Source organism: Octopus sinensis, linkage group LG19 (assembly GCF_006345805.1).
Source record: "Octopus sinensis linkage group LG19, ASM634580v1, whole genome shotgun sequence".
NCBI lineage: Eukaryota > Metazoa > Mollusca > Cephalopoda > Octopoda > Octopodidae > Octopus > Octopus sinensis.
The window spans coordinates 14,770,697-14,796,115 of NC_043015.1; the positions used below are offsets into that span (position 1 = coordinate 14,770,697).

Below are 25,419 nucleotides of genomic sequence, written 5' to 3' on the forward strand. Positions count from 1 at the left end.
GTTGTCTGGAGTTGTTATAGTTATACTGTTGAATATGGTTATAGTTATATGGTTTGTGGCTGTTGATTTTTCTATTGTATCCAGTGGATATCTGGGTGACTTCTGGGTTTTGGTGAAAGTTTGAACCAACCCTGCCACTGTAAGGGATGTTTCTCCTGCAGATCTGGTGGTAGCTTGGAGTCATGCTTTTAATAGTGTGTTGAATCCTGGAAGATGAGTGAAGGGAGAGTTGTGCTTCAGACATAATATTTCTCATTAGGAAAAGTGACTGATTTTAGGATTCTGGGTTACACATGTAGAAGCTATTAAGTGTGGTTTAATATTTAATGGTGGTGGTGGTGGTGTAAGATGTATACTTTGGCTTATGTTGCTTGTATAAATTGTGCATCTTGTCCCAAGTAAATGGGTGAAATTGCAGTCGATGCATATGTAGTCTCTTGTGTTGAGAATAGTGGCATATTTTTGAGTTCTGTGTGTTCATAAATTTTGCCTTACTTTGCTTTATTTAGTTGCCAAGTTTATAATGGAGGTTTGAGGTACACATTCAGATTGAAGTGGATAGTGGCGGGAAGAAAGGAATGATTTTTCACTAATTAGAGTAGTAGTAATGGTAATGGCATTAGAATAGGATGATGATGCTAATGATGAATCTCTTGCGTTATTTTGAGAGAGTGAAGAATTTGAGTGGTCTAACTGTGGAGAATAGCTAGGGACTGTGTTGTCAACTGTTCTAGTATTGAGGAATGACTGGGGCTGTTCATCTTGTTGTTTAGTTGTGGTAAGGGCAGCGGCAGGAGAACACGATGGCAACAATGATGATTGGTCAGTTATGGTATTCAGAGGAAATGAGGAATGTGGATAGCTGGACTGTGAAGTGCTGTTGATTGTATTTTGTATATACATTGATTATATATATATATGCATATATATATTAGGGCAGCGGAATTTAAAGATTAATTAATTGATTAATCGTTAATTTATTTTAATGATTAATTTTTTATTAATCGGTTTCAAGTTTAATTTTCTACCCATCATTAGTAAATGTGCTGGAAGTTGGGAAGCAATAGTTACAACAGTAAAACGGCAGTGGTGAAGAATCGAGTTATGAAATATAAACCTATATCAGGTCGATTACATGAATATTTTGGATTAATATTGTTGGCTGACGGTAATATCAAAACTGCTGATAATGTTTATTGCATCCATTGTGACAAATCATTCACATACCATGGATCTAGCACATCGCTTACTTACCACCTTGAAAACAAACACTCGTTAAAGTATTCAAAACCTCAGCTCGCAATATCACCTTCATTCAGTTAGTATACAGTGGCAGTGTCATCTATCTCCAAGCAGACTACTTTGAGTGAGTTTTATCGTCGTCTGATCATCTACTTCCAAGCAGACTACTTTGAGTGAGTTTTATTGTCGTCTGTAGGGTGAATGCTACCCTACAACGTGACATTAAAATATCACTTGCAAACTGGATAGCTAATAATGGTAGACTAATATCGGTAGTATTGCGTACAGTGCTTCAAATTACCGAATATAAATTACCTTGCCAGTGCACTATTAATAAAATGTTTGCTGATATTTATAAAAGCAGAAGAGAAAGTGTTTTAGAAGCAGTGAAAAGTTCAAAGGCAATTGCGCTAACATCTGATTTTTGGACATCTCTAGGTAATGAAAGTTATTGCGGAATCACCAGCCATCAGATTGCTGATGATTGGAATTTAATAAGTGTTATTCTTGAATGTGTGCATGTTGTTGAACATCATTATTCCAACAATGTTGCTGAGTTATATAAACAATTTGTAAAAGACTGGGATACAACAAAGAAGATTTAGGTTCTAGTAACAGATAATGCACAAAATTTGGTTTCAGCTGTTAATCAAAGTGGTTTTGATCATATTCCATTTTTAGCTCATAGACTGCAGTTGAGCATATTGCTTGGGTTTAAGGCCAGAAACATTGTTTGTTAAATGTCGAAAAACCATAGGACATTTTAAACATAGCCCTATCCACACAACTGAATTGCAGAATTGTAGTGATTAACCATTTCGTAAGATGTTCCAACAAGATGTAACAGTACTTTTCTAATACTGAAGAGTCTGCTGCAGGCCAGAGAAGCAATAACCATCTACATGTCAGATGAAGAGAAGCAATATAAAGGTCCCCAACTGTTCGATTCTGATTGGGAAAAGATTTCAAAATACGTCAACTTGACTTATTCTGTCAGGCTACGGTCCTGCTTGGCGGTGAAAAATATGTGTTGTGTAGCTGTGTATTGCCACTGTTAATGTCTTTGACAAAACACATGACTGTAAATGATGATGATCTAGGCTATATAGTCAGATTTCAGGCAGCATCTATTAATGACTTCTGCAAATGTGTAGCTGACATGAAAAGTATTGAAATATTACAGATTGCAACAACACTTGATCCACGATGTAAAAATTTGAAGTGTTTATCAGATGATTCAAAAGAACAAACTTGGCTACTTATTGGACAACAAATGGCAGCTGATGTTAATGATGATCGGTTGAAGACAAATGCACAAGATGATACTGACAGTGTCAGTAAAACTATATGCAAATTGAATGAAAAACATATTAAGCTGAGGGAGTCTGACTCAGACTTAGAAGAGGGTGTGAAAACGCTTCTGATGAAGTACAGTGATATAAAATGGAGAACAAGTTGCTGAATCAGTTGATCCACTACAATGGTGGAAATTTAATGAACATCGATATCCGAAATTGGCATTTTTTGCCAAGACTCTTCTGTGCATACCAGCTTTATTGGTTCCATGTGAACGATTATTTAGCTCTGCTGGTTACATTGTTAACAAGATGCGCTCATCACTTGAACCAAATACTGTTAACATGTTTGCATGTTTGCGTAACTGGTTATCCAACAACATTTGAGTAAGAAAACGCTTATGTTATTTCTTGTTTTTAACTGAATTCTAATTGAAATATCATAAACTTGTCAATAAATGCAACTGCAGACATTTTTGTGTTTTAATCGAAATTAACTATTAATTAATTGTTAATTTCTCAAAAGTTGATAATTAAAATTAAATTAATCGTTATCAGCCCTAATATATTGGGCAAATGTCTTCTACTCTAGCCTCGGGCCGACCAAAGCCTTGTGAGTGGATTTGGTAGACGGAAACTGAAAGAAGCCCGTCGTATATATGTATATATATATATGTATGTGTGTGTATATATTTGTGTGTCTGTGTTTGTCCCCCCAACATCGCTTGACAACCGATGCTGGTGTGTTTACGTCCCTGTAACTTAGCGGTTTGGCAAAAGATACTGATAGAATAAGTACTCGGCTTACAAAGAATAAGTTCTGGGGGGTCGATTTGCTTGACTAAAGGCAGTGCTCCAGCATGGCCGCAGTCAAATGACTGAAACAAATAAAAGAATAAAATAGTAAAGAGTATATGCATATATCTATGTGTGTGTGTGTAGATGCATACACATATATATATATATATGTATGTACACACACATAAGCATAAAAGTTAGTCAGTTTGCTTTGAAATGTTATCTTCTCTCAAAGAATCTTTAATAAATTTGGCATGAATGTCCTGGTGTATCATAAAATAATCCATACAGTAAAAAATCTCAGTTTCAAGGTCTCCTTGGGATAGAATTTTGAGAAGTCAAGAAAGAAGTTCTCATGAAACTGCAACGACTGGAAAAATAAAAATTTAGAAGTTGAGTAGGGTGTACAGCAACATTCTTAAATATACCAGGTTTTAGAATATATTGGGTCTTCCCATAAATAATGCAGTTTTTCCAATTGCATGATCTAAAAGTTGGAAGGGGACAGGATAAACTACCTGCATCAACTTGCCATAAAAGCAGGTAGTAATTTTACATTGTACTTATTCTTAGCATGCAAATTTTGAAGGTTGCAGTTTGATCTTCACAGTTATTTTCTTCAAAGCTGTAATGGAAGTGACAACGGAACATATTCAGCATATTTTGCTTTATGAGTTCAGTAAAGGCAACAAAACACTGGAAAGTGTGAGGAATATTATTGCAGTATATGTGGATTGGACAATAAGCATAAGCCAGTGTCAGCAGTGGTTCTAGAAATTCTGAACCAGAAACTACAGCTAGAGGAAGATCTGTAGAGCTTGAAGAGGACATCCTGCAAACCCTGGTGGAACAAAATCCTATCATAACTGTTGAGGAACTAGCAGAGAAGCTTGGATTTGGTCATTCGCCCATTCATCAACACCTGTGTGCCATCAGAAAAGTCAGCAAATTGTGCCAGTGGGTTCTTCACTAACTTTCTGAGTCTAATCATGTGCAGAGAGTGACTGTTTGCTGTCATGTCTCATGAATGAACCTTTTTGGGAGTGAATAATGACTGGTGATGAGAGATGGGTTCTCTATAAAAATATCAAGTGCTGAAGATAGCAGGTAGGGAAAAGAGAAACACCAGCACCCTAGTCTAAAGAAGGTCTTCACCCACTTAAGGTGTTGTTATCTGTTTGGTGGGATATGAAAGGTTTAGTTCACTTTAAACTTTCAAACCCAAACCAAATCACAACAAAGGTGATCTACTGTGAGCAGTTTAAGCAGCTTAAGTCATTGCCAGAAGAAGAACGATCATCTTTGGTTTCAAGACGTAAGATGTACTTCTATCAGGATAATGTTTGGCTACATACAGCAAAGATGACATTCCAAAGACTGGAATAGTTTGAATGGGAAATGATACCCAACCCATTATATTGTTGGACATTGCACCATCTGATTATCATTTATTCCGCAGTCTTCAAAATCATTTGGACAGAAAAATATGAATTCTGTAAACAAGGCTAGAAGAGTATTTTTTATGACGGACAAGTGAATTTTGGAAGAGGGCCTTGCAAGTCTACCAGATAGAATGAAGAGCATTGTAGGAATGAAGGAGAGTATATTTTAGATTAAAAAAGAACTTTTATCTTAATTTTGAAAATTAAAACCTGCATTATTAATGAGATGACCCAATATATAATTTCTTTTGTTCTTATATTGGTATCAGTAAATGGATTGCTGCCTCAAAGCATTTAGTCAGTAATGTCAAATGCAGTATTTATATTTTTAAGTCTGATTATTTCTTTTTTTTTTTTATTGAAATCTATTTGTTCAACTGCAGAGTTGTAGGACAAACAACACCAGTTTTTAAGCAATGTCAGTATAAAGATAAACATAGAAACTGATACACATGCATGCTTTCATGCAAGAATGTGCAGATGCATGCATGTACACATGTATGGATGCATATGTGCATGTACACACACACACACACACACACACACACACACACACACACACACACACACACACACAAGTAATGGCTTCCGCACAATTTTTGTCTGTCAAATTTCATTCACAAGACACTGGTCAGTCTGGGGCTTCTAGAAGACACATGCCCAACATGGTACATTGGCTGACCAAACTCAAAACATGATTGTCTCGAGAAGGTCTTAGTCACAAAGAGATGCCCTGGTAAGGATTCAAATTTCATAGCAGCTGATTTGATGTACAATCTCAGAAATAATATTTATCCCCACTTAAGTGTGGATGTTCTATTAGAACAAACTATACTGCAGTAGATACCATGAGAGGAACACTCATATTGGCTTTTGGCATAAAATAAACTCTTGTTTATATCTTGATTTATCTCCCCACTATTGATATAAACAAGGGTACATTATGCACCAAAAGCCAATATGAGTTTCTTTCAGGGTAACCACTACAGTAAATTTTGTTCTAACAGAACACCTACGTTTAAGTGGGGATAAATATTACCTCTCAGTAATGATATTGCCTCTGTCATTAATATATAATCTTAGAAATGGGTAACTTGGAGTAGCAATGAAGTGGAGCTTTAGCTTCCAATAATACACACACACACACACACACACACACACACACACACCTCAGCTCTGTGGTTACACTTCCACTGCAGCATTAACACACCAATATAATAGGGAATATATGTATATATATATATATATAAATATTCCCTATATATATATAAATATTCCCTATTATATAAAAAAAAAAACTCTTCTAATATTTGACATAACACTATTTGATGGTTTGTCCTAAAAATTTTAATTGTAATATGTGAAAATCTTTCACATTTGTATTCTACCTGTTTTCAACTTTGTCACTGGTCATGTATCTCCATCTTTACTTATTTCTTACTCTTCCAAAACATCAGGTAACTCAATCTCTTTGCCTAACAGTTCTATTGGATTCTTTCCTTCCTGAAAAAAAACAAAAAAAAAACAAGAAAAAAATGCCTTTCTTGTGAACTACATAAGAAAATTTCACTGGTAGCATCTGCTGTGTGATATTTTTTTCTTTTTTCAGATTCACAATTGTGTATCGCTTTTCAGTCAATCAGCAGCAGAGATAACGTTCATATCTTTATCCTGAAGAATAGCGTGTAAAAAGGTAGTATTCTGGGGAGAGAAAAAAAAACTGTTGCATTCTAGCTAATCGCTGCGCTGAAGTCAACAATATTTATAAGTCTGATATAAAGTGGTTAGAAGTGTTTTATGTAACTATTGCCTCACTGAAATTTGATTGCTTATGTACATTTTAAGCAACCACTACACCATTGCAGATGTGTTTCTCTTCTATGGTTGTAAAATCAATATATTTTATCTGTAGAGTATGTAGATCATATTCATTTTGCAGAGTGCTTGATATGTCTAGGCTACTCAATTTCTTTCATATATCTTTGTAACTATTTTACTTTAAGTTTAATCAGTGGTTAACAAATAATATAATCTATTTATTTAATAAAAAAATTGAAAAGCACAATATTATGCACCAAATCATGTTTGAAACTTGTATATACTATGCATATTTTGAGCTTAGACATAAGTAGTTTACTTAATTCAAAAATCAGTGACCCAGTAGATGAAAGTGTTAATCCTTAGTTTAGAAATAAAGATTCCCAGTTTGTAAGTTCATCTGGTACTAAATATACTCCTAGGAATAAAGTACTTGACTATTGGGAATCAAATTAATAAAAAATGCATATTAAGACACTTTTCGTCTCCAAAGATGGGGTTAATAATCTGAAAATTTATAAGCTTATTAACAACTTATCTTAGATGTTCAATTAGTTAATCATCTGATATATTTGTTACTTTTGATTTGTTATGTGAAGGGGTTTGATTTTAACTTAAAGTTTTCATGAGTACTATTGGCTTAGGAACATGCAATAGATGATGATGTATTCAGTGAACTGAGCTGGCTTCTTTAGGATATAATATTTTAGCAAATCTAATTTATTTTCTCACTATGTTACCAAACAGATTTAATACCTTCCCGTCTAACATGAAACTATTATTCATTTTTTTTCATTGACAGGGGAGAGGGTGAATTGATGAATACATCTGAAGTTTTTAATAATTTTCAGAGTTCCTTTTTTGTTTAGTTTGCTGAGTGCATGTTTGTGAATTAGTTTACATGAAAAGATGTATTACACTTTGATGCAAAAGATTATGCACCAAAGGAAATAGAATTTTGAAATAGCGATGCCTATTACTCTAAAATATAGGCAAAAAAAATATTGATATTCCAGAAATGGCTGTGCTGGGAAGAGAGAAAAGTAAAGAGAAAGACAAAGAGGGAAAAATTGTAAGATTCTCTTTGTCCAGCCAACAGCTTTTAAAGTAAAGAATCACATAAAATTGTCTAATATTGATACCACTGTAAGTTGTAGCTACTCATATTTTGACCAATGAGCATGTTTTCCAGCAGAGGGAAAATATGATGACATTTCTCTTACAAAAAGTCCATCTTGGAAGAAATGGTATTCAGCTTATTACAGATTAAAAAAGGTCATAGTTCTAATCGGTTCATTTTAATCTGTTCCAGTGACCACAGCTGTCTTGATTCTGACTTACATGCATCTCCATTCAAATTCCTTTCCATTTTGAGTTGATATCCTCTCAGTGTTGACATCATGTCATTAAGAGATGTAGTAGGTCTAACATAGTGAAGGCACATGGCTCAATGCTTAGAGTGTCAGACTCAATCATGAAGTAGTGAGTTCAATTCCTGGACCGAGCTATGTATCGTGTTCTTGAGCAAGACCCTTTATTTCATGTTACTCCAGTTTGCTCAGCTGTAAAATGAGTTGTGACATCATCGGTGCCAAGCTGTGTTGGCCTTTGCCTTTCCCTTGAATAACATTGGTGGTATGGAGTGGGGAAGCTGGTATGCATGGGTGACTGCTGGTCTTTCATAAACAACCTTGCTCAGACTTGTGTCTCAGAGGGGAACTTTCAAGGTGCAATTTCATGGTCATTCATGACTGAAGGGTGGGGGGTCTTTTAAGTCTAACATATCACACCTCAAGTGTCTTGTATCAGAGTTCACATTACTGCAATCATTTGAACTAGAACATTTTTTCCAACAAATATTGACCTGTAGATGACATTAGAGACCTTGACATTAGCCACATCAATCTTACCCCCCTTAGAGAGCCTGCAAAGATCATGGATACTGATCCTCTACCTCCTTTAGATAAATCAAAAAAAAAAAAAGACAAAATTTGTTTAGTCTACTGCAGGTATTTCATTTGGGAAAATGCCTATGTGTCTACTTTATCTCAGTAAACCTGATTGCTAAGAATAGGTGCCACATCAGTAGGAAATGTTATCTGTGATAGAATAACTTTCTACTCAAGGAGTGTATTTATTTGTCATTTTCTTAATACTTAGATCTTAGTGGTGGCCCTTAAGGTCTTCAAAGCTTAAGAGGATTTTTAAGGAGCTAATTTTTTCAGTAATAACAAGTTAATGTAAAAAATATGGCTATATTGCAGAAAATTCTTACTTTAAACTGTAAAAATGATAATAATGCCTGTATTTCCTTTCTGAAGTCAACATGCATGTTTATTCTCAAATGCTTTGCAATTGTCACAAAATTGAATTACATATAAATATTTGTGCATTTGCCTTGATAATAACATTTTCAGGAGATTTATGCTTTATATTCCTGGAATATGTAGATAATGATATTTATTCTTTTGTATTCCTGGATGACTGGATTTGAATGAGAATCCTTTATTTCTAAGCTAAAACATGACATTCTTAGCCATTATCATATTCTTATCACTGAGACATCTGTCTTTTTTTTTTCTGAAGCATCACCATCCTAAAGGGACCTAGATTTTCTTTCCATATCACACACTGCTTCACCTGCATCTTCAAAAAATGTCATTTGCTGCATTAGATGCCAACTCCATGGCATAGTGTGTATAAGCAAAAAGGGGTGGTCAGAAGGTGGTTGATTCTTTTAGAGAACATTTGTTGGTCATCCAACACAAGAACACTGGATCATCAAAACCCGTCAACCACCACTTTAGTTCTCTAGATCACTCTGTACTGTTTTTTGCTATGGCATTATGCAACATCATGGATCTCTCATTTCCTCAGCTTTGTAATGAACACCAGTTTATTTCTGCTTTAATTCTGCTGTTCCTGCCACTATCAGTAACTGAATTGCTTTCCTCCTAACATTCCCATCTAATGGTAAACACTTACACCTCACTCTGCTCAGATGTACTTCTGCCCTCCTCTGAAAAAAACACAGTAAGTCAAAAAACAAGAAACTGAGATAATTGTAAAAAAAAAAAACTGAAAAATTATTCTAATTTTTTCAACTTACCAAGATTATACCTCTAGTATGTATGAGGCATGGTCCAAGGAATTCAAATATCCATTCTCCAATATAATACAGTAAGTCAACTTACTATGTGTTGTTGATGGACAGCTGAATTCACTGACTCTTTTTCTACCCACACATCCACCACACACCCATTCCTACTTATTATCGAGTCTTACACCTACTACCCACACAATATCACACCTTACACAGACAACCTCGTTAACACTCTTGGTTCTCTATTTACTCCCTCTGCACATACATACATCTACTATGTTTCACTTTACTATTTTCTCCCACACTGTTTTTCCCTTACTGTATGTTCTTTCTTTACTACTGACAAAACACCTTACTCTCTGTCTGCTTTTACAGTATATATCTCTAAAATAATTTTGTTGTTTCTGTTGAGAATCATACTGCCTTAATGCCTAACACACTCCAATTTCCACTCATTTATTATTTATATTTTTTTCCCAAAATTTTTGTTGCTTTTGCAACCTTAGCTTTTTCTTCTTTCCCATTTATTTTTTTATCTGTTCTTCTTCTTTTTATTTTAACAAAGGCCAAATCTCCAAATGAGTATGGTTTATTATCCTTTCCTTTCCTCCACAGCATTTAACATTGACTTTGTACACTTGTTCATGTTATATTTTTTTTCTTGTTCTAGCAGCCTTCTAATTACAAATTTTATTATCCTTATTTCAGAAATAGAGGTTCTTAGTTCAAAATCAGTCTGAGACTATGTACACATCCAGAAATAAAACTGTTTATGATAATCAGAGATCAAACCAATAAATGACGTTAATAGTCTGAGAAATTATTATCTTACAAATAACAACTCCTCTCAGACATGCAGATGGCTGTTTATTGTTATTTTAGTCATAGCAATATCAAACAGATTATATTGCAATTGGTGTTAGTCCAAAGTAGAAAGGACAATGCATTGTATAGTTAAATATTCATATATATATTTCCATTGTCTTATCATATGCAGCAACCTATATCTGGGAAACAGACATAGGTTATACATGTGATATGCAACATGGGTGGCACAAGAATTGAAAATCTTTTGTCTATGATGTCTGTGTTAAATATTTTATATCATTAGTTTTAACAAGTCATTGTAAAATTTCTGCTTAAAACCAGTTTATACAAAATACTGGATATCATGACTATGTATAGACTTCTTGCTTTCTTTTTTCGTGTATACAAAATCAGCAGCATTGAATACCGTATTGCAATGGATGACACTGAGGGAAATTAAAATAAAGAAAAACCAAAAACAAACATGACAAGGCAATCCTGAGAAGACTTACATGACATTGACATGGCAAAAAGCTGAAAAGAAAGCTGATAATTGTTTGTACTGTAAACAACTTGATGCTTGATTTAAACAGCTGTATAGGAGAATTAAATGCTAATCTTAATGATTTCCCTAAAGCTACTACTCAATTGTAAAGTATAGAAGATACTTGCATTTTTAAAAGACAGACTGTAATGAAATTTTAACCCTCAACTTTTAACTAGTCAGTTATTCTGTTCTTGTTATAAATAATTTGTCTGTAATTCTAGTTTCTATAGCATTATGCATATGAGTTCTTTATTTGTCTTTTTATTGCATTTAAATTTCCTAGAAAGACATGATATCTAAATGTCTATTGTTTACTAAAAATGTACCATGCACAAGTAGTCTATTGTATAGAAATATTATTACTGTTATCTTAGAAATAAAAGATCTGAACTTCAGTCCAGTCTTGTACTATATATGTTATCCAGGATAACAATCAGAAATCAAATTGACTAAAGTGTAGTGTAAATCTTGTAGTTATTTTTCAGAGAGGAAATCTGAATTAAATAGAATAAAATTAATTTCATTACTTGAATAAGTTAATGTAAAAAACAGACTGTCTAAATTGTGAGGCCCAGCATTTCTAAGAGCTTTGAGGGCTTTAATTCAGGATCTAAGACTAAAGAGAATGATCTACAGGATTGTTTCTTTGATATAAGCAGTGATTGTGTGTTTGTTGCTGTTGAAGGAGACAAGGCTGCCATTTTCACATTGGAGAATATTTTTGAGGTCACTCTTCATTATGTAAATTTATATGAGCTGCCTCGGTCACTTGTGAATGATACTTGCGTGAAGAAGATTAAAGAGTGACAAGTAGCATCACCAGCATAGAAATGGGAGTTGTTGGAGATGACAGCAAGTGTGTCATTAATGTATGTATGGAAGGAAAAGTGTGAGCTGAATTTTGGAACATACCAGATTAATAGAGTGGGCCAGAGTGAGAACCCTATTTGTACATGCTGTGTTGGTGTGACCTGAAATAAAACTTCCAGCCAAGAAATAAGAGGAAGTTTAGCCAGGACATTCTTGTGTCAAGTACAATCAAATGATATTGTTTTAGCTGAATTTCTCAAGGGTTAGGAGAGCAGAGAACAGGTCCCTATAGATAAAGAAGCTCCAGTGGTAGCCACTGAGGAACAATAGATAGATAGAGAGAAGAGAGAGAGAAAAAGATGTTGAAAGTGAGAGCAATAGATTGATAATTGTCTGGGTCAGAGAGTTTGCCTTTCATGGAAATGTAATATGCAAAGATCTAAATGTAACCCTAAGAAACAGATTAAGAAGTTTAGAGATGATAAGGTTCAACTGAGAGTGCATGTTTGAGGATGATTGAAGGGATATTGTCAGAGTGAGTGGCTTTGAAATAACTGGAAGTGTTTTACATTTCTTGCTGTGGTGGTGGTAGGACTGGTGGATTGTTGAAAGGAAAACTTAGGAGTTTTGCTGAGTTGTATGCAACGTGGAGTCAGATGCAAAGCAGTCAACAATGGGGGAAGCTTTCTTTGTGGGGTACAGTTTACAAAAAGTTTTATCTGCAGTTCTGGAGGCAAGAGAGCTTGTAGATTGTGCAATGCATAAAATCATCATTTGTTATCAGTAGTCTTGCAGGAGTTGTAGTTAGGTGTAAATGCTATCCAGTTGATAGATGTGAAGTATTTTTTTGAAAGTGTTGATAACATCTTGTCTTCACTGAATACATGCCTCTACTGTTGTTGCACAATGACATGTGAACCACTTGGTAGATTTGGGTCTGTGAAACAAATATATTGGGACACCTGGTGCTGACGAGGGTTTAAAGTAGACAATTTACTGGATATTAAGATCTTCCCACTTAAAGTTGAACAGTTTACAACTTACTTTCACTATTAACCATCTACTGACTGGTTAAGACAGCCAGTATTTCTTAATCCAAATGTCTTTCTATCTTTATAAAGCTTTACTGTAGTTAAGGCCTAGAATGAAGGAATAAATGGTGTAGGGAATATGACATTTAAGAATTTTAAGGACTGGTTTTCAAGTGCACAACATGATATAAAGAAATTTAAATAAAATATTATATCATTCTCTTTGTGACTAGATTTACAAAAGTAAATAAAAATAAAAGAATGAAAAATTTTAAAGAAAGCTCTTTTCCCAACAGAACCTTATTATAATAGCAAAGATTATTATTGTCTCTTTGTTAGCTTTCCTAATGTTACTATTGATTTCTTATATTGGTGCATTAGAATAAATTTAATCTATAGTTTGTATCTAATGTTCCAGCCCATGCAAAGCCACAGTGCAAACTCTGTATATGGACCAATTAGTGATTCACTGCAGTGAACTACTGATTGGCCTGTTGGATCACACTTCAAGTTCAAATGTCCTACAAAGTTCATGAGGTTATGTGATAAAAATAAAACTCTAATCCATAGTATGCATAATTATAGTTTATACTTTGAAATGTTTGGATATACATACATTCTTGCATATATTGGCCTCTTATATACTCTGTATGAACATATTCATGCCATATTCTATGCTTGTCTCTTAGAGATTTATTTCATACTCTAAATAAGTTCTACACATTTCCTACCGTTTCTCTCAGACCTCGTATTTGTAATGCTATTCAGCTTAATAATTTTCAGTTATATGACTAACAAAACATTTAGCATTTGTCAGTGAATTGGAAAACTGACACAGAGTTTCCATTTTTAGATTTTCTATTGAAAGTTTCAAGCTTCTCAACAAATTTTAACTTAGCAAAGGAAATCTACTTGAAATAAGCAGTTTTTTGTTTTTCCTTGGCTGTGTCAGATGATATTTTTCTCAAACCAATTTAACCTTATATCATCTAAAAACTAAATTTACTTTTGGCTAAGTGCTATTCATCAATAAACTACAAAGTATTAATGAGATCATTTTTCTTAGTATACAATTATTGTATCTGAGTGTATAATCAATGATACTTGAAAAATCGTTTTGTTATTTTGGAATATTCCTGTTAGAGGTATATCTCCTTTAAGTAAGCAGAGAAAATAAATATATCTCTTGTTCAAAATGTTAAAAAAAGGAAAAAAAGGCAAGTAGAAATTGATTTGAATCAGAAAGACGGCAAAGTCCTGATCATTTCCTAATTAAGGCAACTAACTTATCATACATCATTCTTCCACCCAACTGCTACTCTGCAATTGCTCTAATACTTCAAATCAGTTAACAGTTGGAGTTCAGCCAATTTTATGCTGGCTACAATTGCTATCAAATGTTCTTCACCTTTTAACCATCTAAAATAGTTAGATAGGTGGATGATAGAATCCTCCTTGGTATGACATCACTCACACAACCGAACCTCATAACCCTCAAATCCCTAAGTGGTTCACTCAGAGAATACCAGAAAAGAACACTGTCTACTACAATATGAATTGGGGTTTAAGAACAATATCATTTACAAAATATCAACCAGAAAAGCAAATGTACACTTTTAACTAAACAAGAAAGAGAAAAACTGTATCTTTATGATTAACAAAATTTTCAGTGATCCTTTAACTTTATTTGTTGCATCATTTCTAAACTTAGCAGCCTGGTAAAAACAGACTGATAAAATAAGTACTGGGCTTTAGTAAAAAAGTACAGGGGTTGAGTTGTTTGACTAAATCCTTCGAGGCACTTCCCCAGCATGGCCACAGTCCAATGCCTGAAATAAGTAAAATATAAAAGATAACACTAAAAGTAAGATAACATATGACTCGCAAGTATTCTCCTAACTCCAGAAGTAAGACTTCTTTAAATTATGGATTATTAACTAAAAAAATTAGGACTTCTATAAGTTTTCCTAAGTAGAGACTTTGATAATTTCCAACTCAAATTTGTTAAATCCTGGTTCAAGATTAATAAAGTTAACATTCTTTTTCTGTAGATGAAAATCATTTGGTCTCATTAGGTGTAAATGTGGCCTGTGTGGTAAAAAGTTTGCTTCCTAACCACATTGTTCTGGGTTCCATCTTAGTGCATAGCACCTTGGGCAAATGTCTTCTACTATAGCCCTGGGCAACCAAAGTCTTGTGAGTGGGTTTGATTAATGGAGACTGAAACTGAAAGAAGCCTGTTTGTGTGTGTGTGTGTGTGTGTGTAAATATATATGTATATATCTGTGTTTATGCTTCTCTGTGATTGTACCCAACACCACTTGACAACTAGTGTTGGTTTGTTTATGCCCCCATAATGTAGTGGTTTGGCACGAAGAGATCAACAGAATAATTACCAGACTTGAAAAAGAGAAAGTATTGCAATCAATTTGTTCAAAGCAATGCCCTGGAATGGCATGATTGAATCAAATAAAAAACAAAAGATAAATTGGTCCTGTGGTTGAAATTTAGTTGAATGTAATGGAGAAGCTTAAAATTTTGACAATAAAGACATTTGGCATATTCACTGCCATACAAAGTCCCCATTTCTGTTTAGCTTCCATTTAGCTTGCTTTGTATATAAAGAAATGTCCTTCTAACCATGAAAACAACTCACAAACATTCCACAATCAGTCCATGAAATATAAGTTAAAATTTGTAAAAGAGAAACTCTTTGTTTTTCTGAACAGTCTTTCTAACATACTTCATTTTATACATGTATGTGCATGCGCACACACACACTCACTCATACTCACACACATGTATTTGTGAAGGTGATGGCTTACTGGTTAGGATATTTGGCTCACAGTTGTGAGTTTGGTTCCTGGTGATGTGCTGTATCCATGAGCAAGACACTTTATTTCATAGTTGCTCTAATCCATTCAACTGGAAAAAATGAATAGTACCTGTAATTCAAAGGGTCAACCTTGTCACACATTCTGTGCCATGCTGAGACATTAAGTGTACACATGTATATGGAGTGCTCAGCACGTTAATTTCACAAGCAAACTGTTTTGTTGATCAGATCAACTGGAACCCTCATCATGGGGTGCCAGTATATATGTATTTATTTATTTATTTATTTATTTGTGTGTGTATAATTTCAATATGGAGCAAATAATTCACAGGAAAATAATTTGCAAAAATATCATTGACTCTATTATTATAGTGTAACAATTTAAAAATGATAATAACAGAATCAATAATGTAGGCAATTGCAGGTCCCAAAAGAAAGCATTAGATAGCTGAAGGATTAAAATTAATCGAAGGACATACTAAGTACCCCTACAATACTTGCTTTTCCCTTAAAATTTCTTATTTACTTTCTGCCCGTCATATTAAGAACTACAGATTTCTGCCTCCACCCCCCCTCCCCAACACAATTTCCATGATCATAACTTTCAGAATTATGGATATTTTTTTAATAAAATTTTCTACGAATATGTGTTCTATCATGTCAATTTTGAATGTATAAAAATTGGGGTGGGGGGGGTAACTGTTTTAGAAGGGGTGAGGATTTTCTGAAAATTCACCCAAGTCTACTTCAATTTGTCTTAACTTTCAAGAAAATGGATATTTTTTAATGAAACTCTCTACGTTAGATTCACTTCTTTAAAAAGGTTTCTCAATGTCAACTTCTGGTGTTGACATAAAAATGGCAAAGTCTGTCCCTGTCTAAATTTTTATGTTTTCATTTCAAGTTTTAATTCGCTATTTGTAAACAACTACAATAAATTACTGAAAAAAAGTACTTAGTAAGTTCACAAATTCAAATATTCGGTACAAGACACTTTTTTTAAAGGTGCTTTTATTTATACAATTTTTTCATTCCATGTCCATCTCATTCATTGTTCACAATACTCTCACACACACACACACTCCCGGTTTGATTTCTTTATTACACAAATATCATGTTAAAATTTTGCAATTAATCATGTGGCACCCCAAAAATATGGGCATTATTTTGCTGGAACTCGCACACTTAGTTTATTTATGTAAAAAATTTTTTAATTTATTTTCTTTTTCATGCTGTGCTCAGTTCTATGTATTTATAAGTAACACATGCACAAGTGTTTTTGTATGTACGTTTGTATACATTTCTGTATAGTGTGTGTCTGTGTGAGTGAGTGAAAGGGTGTGTTGTGATATATTTGTACATTCATAAATACATGTGCATACACCTTTTCTCTCTGTATGTATGTCTGTGTGGTGCATGTGAGAGGGAGCGTGATGTCTAAGTGGCACACACACACACACACACTCTCTCTCATGCACACACACATACAAGAAAGATGTACGCCTATTATTATGTATGTACATATATATGACAACACACCCTTTCACTCACTCTCTCTCTCTCACACACCTCCATTTCATCTGTGGTTTGATACTGTATGTGTGTGTGTGCTCGTGGCGTGTGTGTGCTCTTGATGCTCCTGGTGACATACGTAAAACATTTGTAACATTACTACTCTCCTAAGTAAGGCAACAAAAAAAATTTGCAGTTGCCATTGTCTGGCTTTTCTCACAGGAGGACAAACAGCTCATTCTGCTTTTAAAATACCACTAAACCTGGTCACAAGTGACAGTCTAATCTGTAACATAAGCAAAGATTCAGGTTCAGCAGAAGTGTTGTGCCAATGCCACCTTATCATTTGGGATGAATGCACCATGTCACATAGAGGTGCAATGGAAGCCCTTGGTAACACCTTACAAGACATTGGAGGCAACAATAAATTTATGGAAAGATTTACATTACTTTTATCAGGAGAATTCAGACAGACATTACCAGTCATTCTGAGACAAACAAGATCTGATGAAATAAAAGCATGCATTAAGTCTTCATACCTCTGGAATAAAGTACTGAAATTCTCCTTCAGTACTAATGTGCCAGATTCATTACATGGAGACCAATGTCCAAAACAGTTTTCAACCTGCCTCCTCCAAATAGGAAATGGGAAAGTACCACTTGATGGGAATGATGATATCATATTGCTATCATGATGAATTCCCCAGCTCATTTGAAGAACAGAGTATTGTCAGACTTAAGCAATCTTACATATTAAAACTGAAAATGTGTGTATATTGGTATGTCCTCATTTTGTGCCAAAACAGCTCGACCGATTTTTCTTAAATTTCACATGCACATTACTTATGTGTCTGGGGAGGTTTTAAGTATAAATTGATTTCGAAAAAATGTTTGGGTAAACGGCAGAGGAATAACATTTGGGTGCAGTTGAACAGTGAGTGTTATTATTTTAAGCTTCCAAGGGAAATAACCCAATTCTCCATCATAAATTATTTTTAAGCTTCCAAGGGAAATAACCCATTCCCTCCTTCATAAATTATTTGATAAAAATGAAATTGAGTATACTTATTTCTTAGTATTTGAACTATTTTAGTTATTTTCTCAATTTATTCAGTACAAGTTAATAGTATTCTCCTAAACAATAGATCCACTTATTTCAGTTAGTGACTTTTCCCGAATACTGCTGCTGAGGGTAATATTCTCTGGGAACCCACAAAAGCTTTTTTCACAGTTAATTATTTTGAATTGTTATTATCTCATATCTGATTAGCCTGTTATTACACAACATATTTCATGAGATTTTAATATACACTAGCACTATGACCCGGCAGCACTGGGTCATAGTGCTAGTGCATGCATATACAGCTGCGTTCGTGCACACACACGTGAGTACTGTCCAAATCTCCGACCAATCACATACAGCTAGCTGGCATTCAATTGGCATATCAAGTTTCAGGCATTTTGATTGGGTTTTGGATAGAAAATTCATGAAAAGGTCATTTCTATTGATTTTTTAATGGCTTTGCAGGGTGACTGGGGAAATGTAAAGATGTGCACAACCACCCTTGGACGGTTTTGAATGACCATAGAAAATGCGAGCCCTCTAACTGAAAAATTGTGGATTTGTATAAAGGATACACACACACATTTTGCCATTTATATATATAGAGATACCTTATTAGTATTTCTTTTTATGTTCTATATACTCTGGGAACATATTAAAGCCCCTTTCAAGGCTACTTTATTTGAATTCTTACTATAGGGTAATTAATAAACAATATAGATTACAAAAAAATTTGTAGGCAAAATTTTTGGAAGGGGGCAGGGGGAGGAATTTTGGATCAGACGGCCCACATAAGTTGGAATTTCTCTGTTTTGACGAGGATTATTTCCAATGTTTTTCACCAAAATCTTCAGAATGATGGGAGGCATCTTTTCACAAAAAAAAAAAAATTTGAAAATTTCTTTTCACTCCTGCCACCCCTTTACCATCCCAGTTTGAAATGATTCTGGTCATTCTTTTTTTCTTTCACTACACACTTAAAACCCGTGAGAGAAACATTTTTGGTTTAAAAGAAAATTGTTAATAATTTCAGAGGAAAATGTGTGATTTAAGGGAGATCTGGCTGTTGTTTCTAACACATCTCTAAACCTCCCTCTTTGTTTCTTCTTCATTCACACATCTATTGATATTTTTCAATATTTTTCTCTCCATAAACAAATTTTAGGGAACGATGATGTCAAAGTAACATATGTGTAGTCCCAACCAAGCAAGGCTGTGTTATGTGTGTGTATAAGGAAAAAAAAACTAAAAACATCTTTAGTGTTCATATTAATCTGTCAAATGTAATGCTTATTTGTTCATGTTATTTTGAATCATTCAGGTTCAAGAGGAATGTCCACAATATTTGCTTTGTAACTTTGTAAATTTTTTACATACTGATTTGAAATTTTCTCAGTGGGTGCATTATATACCATTGGTTTATAATTATGTAATTTTAGCTAATCTTGCTGAGTAAACTTGGCTTTTATGGGCAGATAAATTTAATTAACAGGTGTAAAAGTAATAACATTATGGATAAACACTAAAATTGAAATTCTTAATGCATTACCTGTTTGATTTGTTACTAAAGTTATCCCTGATTGCAACCGACAAAAATTTTGCCACTTTTCAAGATGAGATACATTAATTTGAATTAATTAAAATACAGGTATAATCGGTACAAGATATTATTCTTTCAGTAAATATTTCACACCTCGGTGTGGAATAATTTTTTACCACAGTTTTTTCAGGTACATTCAATGTATCTGATCTCCAAACAAGCTGCAAACTACTTTTTACCAGAAAAGAATGGTGGGAGGGATGGTGGGGACCTTGAAGTTTCCCACCAAGGAATTTTTGTTTTACGAGTCAATTTTTCTTTTCCAGGTTATTTTGCATACTTTCAATGAATGTGACATTGAAATCACATGTTAACAGCTCCTTTTTCTTGAAAAAGAAAGATTTGGTTGCTATTTCTAGCATGCTCTGCTACCACGTAACAACTATTTGCATTTAAATCAAAATATTTGTGTTCACACCGAAATATTTACCAACTTTTTTCCTTCCATTTATTTTTTCCACTTTATGGAAGTCAATATTTTCTCTGTTGACATCCACCTAAGCAAGGTCACAGATCAAATGGAAACACATCAATTACTGTTCCCTCTTGACAGGACAAAGAGATTTCCCACTGTCTTTGCAAGTAACAAGCGGGTGAATTTGGTTTCAAATCCAGGTGGGGCCAAACGAGGTCCTACAAGTTATTCATAATGATTTTTGACGTTATATAGGGCTTGAAAGAATGACACGTATGATATTAAATATGCTAAAGACAATCTGAAAACAATAGAAACTTTTAAACGTTCACCAGTTTTTATGAAATTTTTGGGTTAACAGACTTCAGTTAATGGAAATTACTTAGTTTGATAATGATTTTCAAAGTTAACTTAAAAGTTAAATTGTTATCAAAAATGTTAGCTTTATTCATTAATGATTAATGGATTAACAGACTTACGCTCAGCTCTGCATATATATATATATATTTATATATATGTATATATATTTATATATATGTATATATATATATATATATATATATATATATATATATATATATATATACACACACACACACACACACACACATGCAATCATATCTGTTTGTGTGTATATATTTTCAATAAAGTGAATGCAAATTCAAAGTGTGAAGCTGGTGGGATTGGAACATAGATCTCTTAATTGGCGATTTGGTGTGACAACCACTGTGCTACATACACTTCTAAGACTTCATTGTTGTATGAAACCACCGAGATGTCTTTCTTTTTAAAAAAACAAAAGTTCTCAATGTTAATGCATCAGCCTCTCAGAGTGTTTGATTAGTTTCATCAATCCCAACATTTCAATCAATTCAATGTTCTTTTCTCTACTTCATTCATAGATTAGTCCTCAACAAATGCAAATTTAATTTGAATTTGTAATTTACTGATTGGAAAGGAATCCTAATTACCTGGTATAGATCTTATAAAGATGTTTTTGTTCATCCCAGCTGCTGTAGTCAGGTTTAGCTTCAGCTTAAGGTTTGTCATGTAGAATTAAGTATTAATTAGTTATCAGAGCAGCTTTGTCGTTCACCACTTCAATTGCTATATATTTCAAAATATCTACAAGCTTTTTGTTTTAAAGACCGAATATGAACAACTGTATATACATATTCATTGTATATAGACCATTCAATGACTGATGCAATTAAAAGATAAGTTATCTCAAACATTTATCTTCATTATTGATTTTTTTTTACCGCATTCTGTAACATTATACTATCAATGTGCACCATCATTTATATAAGTTGTATTTTCTCTGATGACTTTAAATGAACAGAGAAAAGGGAGCAGTTTAGGAAATATACTAATAGGATTAAAATGATAGTGTTTGCCTTAAGTTTTTATTATCAAATGAGCTAAAATAAACTTTGAAATCCTCCAGCAGGGAAGAAGAATAAATGACAAACATGAAACTTATTCAGCTCTCATAAAAATTTTTGAAATCTGGTTTTAGAATGCATTTTCAGATCATTTGCAATATATATTTACCCCTTACTATTTAAACTAGTTATATCCAGCCCAAATATTCTACCTGCTTTATATTGAAACTGGCCAGATTTTGTCTCTTATACCAACCTTACACTGTTATTCTAAAAATAAGCAATCACATCTTTGAAATTTCAAAGCTATGAAATAATGCATGATTAATTTAAAACAATGGGAATAAATAAGTATTATATTTAACAAAGTAATTTGGGTGTTAAAGGGTTAACATATATTACAGTCCTAGTAATTTTTCTATATATAATACTATGCATCTAAAAATACATCTAAAATGCATTTCAAACTAGAATCGTTAAAGTATTGGAAAAAATGCCTCGAAGTATTTCTTCCAGCTCTTTACATTGAATTGAATTCCTGGTTAGGTTAGCTTAACCTTTCATCTTTATTGGGTCAACAGAACAAAGTACCAATCAAGTGCTGGGGTTGATGGCATTGACTAAGCCCCTCCTCTCAAAATTGCTGACCTTGTGCCAAAATTTGAAACTATCATCATCATCATTATCATTATTATTCAAAAGCAGTGAACTGGTAGAGTTACTAGCATGCTGGGTAAAATGCTTAACAATATTTTGTCCGTCTCTATGTTCTGAGTTCAAATTCTGCCAAAGTCAATTTTGCCTTTCATCTTTAGTACCCATTGAGCAATGGGAGTTGATATAATTGACTTACCCCACTACCTGGAAATTGCTGGCCTTGTGCTAAAATTTGAAACCATTATTATTATTATTATTATTATTATTGATTAATTAATTAATATTGTTATTACTATTATTATTATTATTACTGCCATACCTGTGTTGTCAAAATTACCAACAATTTTATTAATGATAGAAAATGGTGTTATCAAATGTCTCTGTTGAAAATATAAATTGTTTCTTTGCCTAGTGGCCTCAGTGAAAGAGGTTGTGTGGTGAACCAGATTGAGCGGGCTGAAGACAGATTTATCTCGTCTTTGGCCAAATCCTCATCAACCTTTTCAAGTTTCATTTGAAAAGGAAAGTGAGGGTAGAGGCGGGGAAAGTGCTGCCTCCCAGCAATTTTGTTAAAAGGTGTGTGAATGTAGCAAATATGATCTGAGTGAATGAGCTTACTCTAAGCATGCACCTGTAGGTTGTAGGAAGACAGTGAGGAGAGGGCACTTACCATAGTGGTCAGGGTAATACTGGTTTTGTGGGGTCTCTGCAAGTAGCTTAGGAAGTTTCCATGTTTTGGGGAATTATCCATTGTTAAAATTTTATATCGTTAGTACTTTTTACATCTTACACACCTTTATGTAACCCCACATTCTGTTATCCTGTACCAGCCCCAATGTTTTTGTGAACCCTTAGTGGTTAATAAAGAAAACATTAACATTATTATTATTATTATTGAGTGAGAGAGCAGTGCATGCCATCAAAGTGACACTGGAGTAAAATATACAAAGCCCAGTATACCCATCATGACTACCCGTCTGATAAGGGTACACTAGGCACATGCATCACAACCATATGTGCATAACATGGTGATCTCATATCAAGATAAACAGCACATGACCTTGCAGGTAGGGCCCAGTTAGAATTTTCTTCTGTTCGAGTAGTCCATCCCGCTCAAAAGGTCCCTGAATAAGGGTCGTTTTAGGATGTTGAACAAAACACCCATGTTTCCAGAGATGAATTATTCAAACCCCAAATAATTCCTCTCAACACATGAGGGTATTACTGTTCAGGGTCAAAACATCCAATGATCTTTTGGTACAGTCTGATTACATTAATTCCTTCTGGCCAAAGCTACATTCACCAGGGTGAATGGAAGAGAAGCATTTTCTATTAGGTGTTATCAATAATACATGTGTGTGTGTGTGTATATATATATATATATATATATATATATATATATACACGCACACACATATACACACATGCTTTTATACATGCATGTGTGAAGGCATGCACACATATATACTGAACTACAAAAAAATGTCGCACACATACTAAATAGAAACTGGTTTATTAACAGTCTGCCATAGAATTGATTGAAGGGTGCTAATTAAGAAACTGTTCTTTCCTAATGATAAAACTTCATTTCCTGAAACATGTTTGACATCACATGATGTCACATGATGACGGAGTATCCTGGATCCAAAGAGATGAACTCAATATCTCGTGTGACCTCCATTAGCATTGATTACCACCAGGCATCTTCTGTACATTAAATGCACCAAATGATTGATGAAGGCCACGGGGATAGCAGTGTTAAAACTTGCAATGAGTTGTACTGCATTTGTTGGCCTTGGACAGATATCATTTAGCCTTCTTTGGATTTCGTCCCACAGTTGCTCTATTGAGTTCAAGTATGGACTTAGGGCAGGCCATGGCAGTGTCTGGATGTTGTGCTGTTGGCACAATGTTAGGCCTCAACACTTGGTTGATGTAGTGAGCAGCAGTTACTCTACTACCCCAGCCTTGGCTGATGTTTTGGAAGACCACTGGTCCAAGTTTCTGGTTGATTGCAATCCCACCCCATACCATGATGCTCTGTCCTCTCCATGAGTCTCTCTCCACCACACAGGCATTGGCATGATGTTCACCCCTTCTTCTCCAAACCCTAGCTCTGCCATCTACCACAGAAATGCATTATTGACTTTTGTCAGAGAAGACTACAGTCCTCCACTGCTGGTATTGTCAGTTCTGACGTTTTTGAACCCACTGCAGATGTGCCCATCTGTGAGGATGGGACCCCAAGTTGGACATCAACAAGACAGATTGAAAGAGATCAACTGGTGGTGAACTCTCTCTACTCAAATGGGTCTGTGGTGAATCCCTATGGTCTGCCTAGCTGATTCTGTTGCTCTCTGGAATTGGTCCTGCAAGTGCTACCAGTGCAGGTGGAGATCTTCATGTGCTGTTGTAACCCTTGGTCAGCCACTGCATGGACAATCATCTATGCTGTTTGTGGCATTGTATCATATTTTACAGTGCAACGTTTCTTTTGTAGTTCAGTGTATATATATATATATATAATATATATATATATATATATATAATGTGTGTGTGTGTGTGTTATATATATGAATTTGTAATAATTTGTATTTATCTATCTAGCTTTATTCCTCGTTCTTATAATCAAACTTAACCCCTCTCCTTTCTATTCAGTGTTTAGTTTTATATTCAATTTATTTCTGCTGGCTGCAATTACGAGTGTTAAGTATATGCTTATGGTTGTTAATTAAATAACTGCATTTCCCAAATTAAAATCTCTAACCGATTTTGTAACTAATCAAGTGTAAATCCACTTACTTATTAATCTTGTAAAAATAATCTTTTTACTTTTCATTTATCTATAAATTCATTCATTTCAAATGTTTCCACAATAATATGTGCAATTTAAATTTTCTAACGTCAGTGATTATGCATTAACCCTGCTTATGTGTGTCTATATACATATATGTGTGTATATGTATGTGTGGGTATGTATATACATATATGTATGTATATATATGTATGTATGTATGTATATAATATATATGTATGTATATATATATTATATATATGT

General features: G+C 34.0%; 1 protein-coding gene and 1 long non-coding RNA gene across 2 annotated transcripts in view; one reads left to right on the forward strand and one right to left on the reverse strand.

The window, feature by feature from the left end:
• Window positions 1-25,419, forward strand: part of LOC115222207 (cyclic AMP receptor-like protein A) — a 265,857-nt gene that overhangs the window by 132,818 nt on the left and 107,620 nt on the right. The gene's annotated exons all lie outside the window — the stretch shown is intronic.
• On the reverse strand, window positions 3,967-9,924 carry LOC118767194. Its single transcript, XR_005003098.1, has 3 exons — window positions 9,913-9,924; window positions 4,468-4,473; window positions 3,967-4,132 (listed from the first exon to the last, which is right to left on the reverse strand). It is a non-coding gene; the product is annotated as an uncharacterized LOC118767194 (long non-coding RNA).